Source organism: Colius striatus, chromosome 7 (assembly GCF_028858725.1).
Source record: "Colius striatus isolate bColStr4 chromosome 7, bColStr4.1.hap1, whole genome shotgun sequence".
NCBI classification, from domain to species: Eukaryota; Metazoa; Chordata; class Aves; order Coliiformes; family Coliidae; genus Colius; species Colius striatus.
Window position 1 is genome coordinate 38,311,623 of NC_084765.1, and position 5,534 is coordinate 38,317,156.

The window sequence follows — 5,534 nt, forward strand, 5'->3', positions numbered from 1 at the left end:
CTCACAGGGCTACTGCAAGGACAGATTTTCTGAGCCAATCATGAGGTGCTTGGACAACCTGGGAGTGGGACTCTCAGGTATCAAACTGCTCCATCATAATGTTGCCAGCTTGATGAATCTGTTGGAGAATGCAGGCCTGCTGGCTGAGTATGGATGGAGCAGCCTGCTCAGCAGAATGACTCAGTGGCCACCACCACTCATGGTAAAGAACAGCTAAGGCAGCAACAGAACTATCTGGAAAAAAAGAACAAAGAAATAGTAACTTGCCACTAGGTTAAAAACAGTATTAAACAGAAAGATGCAAACTCATTTCCCATAAAAGCTTCACCTGTCAGCAATAACCCAAGCATTTCCTCCCTCAGGAATGCAAACCCTGTCACTTAAATATTTACAGAGCAACAAAAAAGGCTTAAACAACCTGAATGTTTTAAAACGAGCTGTCACTGTGAATTACCTCTATACAAACCCTTCACAGTGAGGTCACCACGTGTCCTGCAGGGTGTGCTGATCAGACCAGTCCAGCGCCCAGGCTGCAAGGTCACACCAGCCCCATATCTCTGCAGAAGTCCCCCAGCCTGGGGGGGGAAGGACAACACGTCTGTAAGACTGCGAGGGCCAAACCTTGTACAGAACTGGAAGCTGTATTCAACAGTACAAGGGGAGTCTCCTACTGAAGATACAGACAGTAACAGAGCCAGAGAACACCAACAGCAAGGATATTTGGTTTATCTGGAATTCTGAGTATCACACTCATCTTGGAGAACCACATTGAGCTGTCAACCTCTGGGCTTTCCTTCCAATGAAAGATGTCTCATGAGGCAAAACCAGTTCTCCTCTCTGGCCTTTCTACAGGAACTCTGGCTCACTGCTGAACTAGATCATGTGATGGGACAATGCTGGAGTTAAAAACAACTTGTCCTTGTCTCTGACCACAAGCTATGTGCTACAACACACACCTCCTACAAGGACAGGCTGAGAGTTGGGTTTGTTGCATCTGGAGATGGCTCCAGGTAGACCTTACTGCAGCCTTCCAGTGCCTAAAGGGGCTAAGAAAGCTGGAGAGAGACTTTGTACAAGGGGATGTAGTGACAGGACAAGGGGTAATGGCTGTAAACTGAAAGATGGGAGATACAGATGAGCTCTAAGGAAGAAGCTCTTCCCTGTGAGGGCAGTGAGGCACCGACACAGATTGCCCAGAGAGGCTGTCTTCAAGAGCAGGTTGGATGGGGCTTGGAGCAACCTGGTCTAGTGAGAGGTGTCCCTGCCCATGGCAGGTGGAGTTGGAATGAGATGATCTCTACAATCCCTTCCAACTGTTATTCTGTGTTTCTGTGATTCTAAGATGCATCTTCCTGATACCTGTTGGCAGGGTCTTTTTTGTTCCTTTTCACTATTTACATTTACTAGCACACAACAAAATTAACCTCCTGTGAAGGACATTACCTTCCTACCCTACAGCTCTGGTATTGGCCACCTGAAGCCCACAGGCTGGAGGAGCTGCAGCACAGGACTGTCCCAGGGCTGCCCAAAGGCCCTTGAGTTTAGCAGTTACCCTCAAACCCCTTCAGGGTGTGCACAAATGATCGCTTTTCCCCACTTCCTTCTGTTCCCTCTCGATTTCAAACACTACTACACGTTGTTGCCACTGGAGGGCATCACACAAAGCCTCTCCACAAGGCTGCGCCACCTATGGGATAGGTTGACACAAACCACCTGTGGCTCTGTGGACAGCTGCAGTTTCCAAACTGGTTACCACAAATCCTTCAGCACATCCCTCGTAGCTCCTCACCCAGTCCAAAGGGACCCACAGGCCTGTGAGCAAAAACACACAGGTGAGAATGCTGAAAGCACAAACACAACAGGCAACGCAACAGCCCTGGTACAGTTTAGTATGTTCAAACCAAATACAATCCCAATTTTCTACAAAACATCTGACTTTTAACTTGTTATTTCTACTTGCCCTTAAAACTTTGTAGGTAGATGAAGTAGGTCCTGACTTTCTCTCACAGGCAGGCCTTGTTCTTCCACCATTTAATTTAGGAGGATAGTATCAGTGGAGTCAATATAATGTCACTGGCTCCACTTTCTTAGTCCTCCAGTTGAATTTCTGTAAGAAATTCCTGGCAAGTCTCAGGAGTTGAGTGTGCTGTCCTCAAGGAGATTGCAGAGTTCAGCCTCCTGGAAGGAAATTTCCTGTTCCTACCCTCAAACTCAGCTGTATCTTTGCGACTGCCCGCTTCTGCTTTCCAAAAGCAACCAATGTTGCTCATAAGCAATGCACAGCCAGAGACCAGGCAAAGGTGAGGCTCTGCTTCCCGTTCAACTCAGCACCTGGACTCCACAGACTCACTGCACAGTGCTCAGACAGCCCAAGACACAACGCTGACTTTTCATTAAGCCTTCTCTTGTGTTTCTGCCGGTGTTCCCGACTGCCAGTATGTACTGCAACTCAGCTGTCCTGGCCTCAGCTTACTTAGTCCTTCTCCCAGCAGGCCGATGTTTTAAGCTCTCCTTGTTCTGAAGGAAGCAATACCGAGGAGCCAAAATGGCCTAAAGGGCTGCACTCTCTGCCAAAAGGGGTCACAGCTGTGTTGAAGAAGGGTTCTATAGATGCAAAGCTGGGCCCCGGGAATGCCGCAGCTCCTTCTTAAACCGCATCCCCAGGCGGGGCCGTGCAGCGGCGCTCGGGCAGGCCCAGGCCCGGCCCCGGGGCTCTCTCGTCCCGGCTGCGGATCCCGACAGGCGACACAGAGCACTGAGGCGGCCGCCGCCCGAGGGAGCCGGGCGCTTCCCGCGCTGGGAGCGGGGCGGGCGGGCCTGGGGCGCGCACAGGGCACCAGCCCCGACGGGAAGGACGCGACGCGAAGCTCTGCGCGGCCCAACCGCCCCCCGCGCCGCCGCTTCGCTCCGTTCCGCGGGGCTTTTACGGCCGCAGCCGCCGTCCCTCACAGGAGGCCGCGCCCGAGCGCCGCCGCCCCGCCGCCATGAGCGCCCGCCGCGCGCCTCACCTCGTGCGGCCGCCATTTCCTGCGGGCGGAAGCGCCGGGCCCCAGCGCCGAGCCCCGCTGAGCCCCCGCCCCGCTTCCTGCCCGGCCGCCGCGGGGGGCGTGCGGGCGCTGCGCGGCCTCTCGGCTCGGATAAACATGACCCCGCGGGCGGGCGCCGGGCGGCCGCTGCCTGCCCTCCCCGTTGCTGGCGTAGCTGTGGCTAGACGGACCGCGCTTTGCCGCGGGTGGCGGCCGCTGCCCACGCGTGGCCGGGGAGAGCGCGGCGGCCGCTCGTCCTCCCGCCGCCTGTCCCGAGAAATGGCGCCCGCGGGTCGGCGGCTGCCGCCGCTTCCAGACGGCACAGAAGCCGCGGCTGAGCCGAGCTAGCCCCGGGGCCCGGCACGGCGTCGGTAACGCAGCGCTTGGCCAGGCCCGAGCCCTCCGCGTACCGCAGCTGCCCGACCCTCGGCCGGGCGGGGGAACGGCTTTTCCCTGCGGTGGCTGCGTCTGTAGCTTATTTGTTGCCTCCAGCCGCCCTCTCCCACATGCCACCATCTTGTACAACACCATCCCTTTCCCTTCCACGAACAAGTGCCTGATCCTGTAGATTTAAGCATGTGAATAACATCCCGTCCCTGGGTAGGGGAGCGGTTCCCCCTCCCCGAGCCCTGCTCTGGGCACAGCTCTGCCAAGGGTGAATGGGAGCCACCGGCCTCAATGAGACTCAGGAGTGTTCAACAGTGACAGCTGCCACTGAGTTTCTATCAGCAGGACTGGGGCTGTGACAAAGCTGCTGAGTTATCGTAACCTCTGAGGCAGGGGTCCACAGCTCCCCGATCTGCCTGTGTGGACACCCCCCACCCAGGCTGTGCAGGGCGAGCCCACCAGTAACGTGCAGAGCGCCTCTGTTTGGAGTTATTTTACAGTCAACTGGATTACATTCAAAGTTTTCTCAGTCTCTAAACAAAATCCCTTGTGTTCCATCTACAGCACTGGAAAGCTCATGGTCAGGAAATGCCTGGGGCCACCCCAACACCTTCTGCCCTGGCCTACTCCCATGCTGTCCTGAAAGCTGCAGCTAGGCTGCCGGGGTAAACCTGTTCGTTGTGCCTGGGCAGTGAGAGTCAGATATATTTCACAGTCTGGGTGATGAAACGAACATTGAATAGCTTTGTCATTTATAATCTGAATTTGTAAAGCCTTCTTGTAGCAAGAGTCAGAAGCAGCCCTGTTTGCCTCCACTCCTTTGGTCTGGCTTTTCCTGCCTTCAGGAAAGCACGTGGTGCATTTAGTAGGGGCCTAGGCTTTGGGAGAACTTCAGCATCCTTGGGCTGAATAATGTCATGTTTCACAGGTTGGCCCACCACCATTCAGGCTGGCTGGCCCAACCCAAAGCCTTAATTGTGTATTTGCTTGTTCTTCACGCAGTGCACGGGTAGGAGGGTTCAGCCTCTCACGAAGCTGCCAGTTTGTGCTCTCCTGTGGGCCAGCTAGACCCCTGGGCTTCACTGCACTCCTCAGGGACAGCCAAGGCAGGAAAAACAGCCATGTGAGGGAAAGCTGGGGAGTGGATGGTTGCTAAGGCTCAAAGCAGGGGCAGCTGTCACTGGGACAGGCTGCTGGGGTTCATTCGTAACTTTTAATTCTTGCACAAGGCAAAGAAATGGCCAGAGATGAAGAGCAGTAGCTGTAAATCATCTCTGCAGTCTCCTATTCTGGAGGTAACAAGGTTTTGCTTGGCCTTAGCAAAAGAAGAGCAAATTGCTCATCAGACTCCTCTTGCAAGCAAAGTAAACACTCTGCCTGCTGCCTTTGCGATGGCTTATCAAAAAACAGTATCTCATCAAAGCCCCTTTCAAACCTGGGCTAACTACTGTTCATGTTATTGTTAACTGGAGGCAGTTTGGGATGAGGAGGTAGAGGGCTTTGATTCCTCTGACATGAAAGCTCTAAAGATGAGAAAGGAGTCATAGTATTGACCTGTGATGCCATGGCACATAGATAAAAGCCTAGCTGTTAGTTTTGCCTGCAGAGCCTCATCCTGACTTCAGTGGCCTGACTTTGGGGTAGCTCACGCCTGATCTATGAACTACAGCTTTGCCCCTTGGGTCCCACAGAGCATGACCTTTCCTCCTCCCCAACACTCCACAAAGGCAGAGAGAAAAAGTCACATCGTTACCCATACACAGAAGCCCATGGTCCACAGTGATGATTTACTAAGCCCCAAATTTCTGAGCATGCCCAAAGAGATCACTTGTGTTGACATACAGGAAAGGATGCTTAAGGAACAGTCTGACTTCCTCACAGCCTGTCAGACCTAAAGAAAACCTTTGTTCCTGGTGGAGAATGTCAAATTCAGCGTCATCATTGTTACAACCTGTTCTCTTGCTTTGCATTCCTCTGTCTGTGCAATGACCCTAGAGTTAAAAGACTTAAACAAGCCAAAAGGTCAAAGGATGGACAGACAAAAATACAAATGCTTATACAAACATCTGTTTAAATTAGAAGCTGACAGCACTTTCTGCTTTTGCTGCACGTGGAAAAGCT

The 5,534-nt window shown here is 53.4% G+C and overlaps 1 non-coding gene across 1 annotated transcript; it reads right to left on the reverse strand.

Annotated features, from left to right (window-relative positions):
* Positions 1-1,968: 1,968 nt before the first annotated feature.
* Positions 1,969-2,099, reverse strand: LOC133625881 (small Cajal body-specific RNA 15). The gene has a single exon (XR_009819131.1). It is a non-coding gene; the product is annotated as a small Cajal body-specific RNA 15 (non-coding RNA).
* Positions 2,100-5,534: the final 3,435 nt, after the last annotated feature.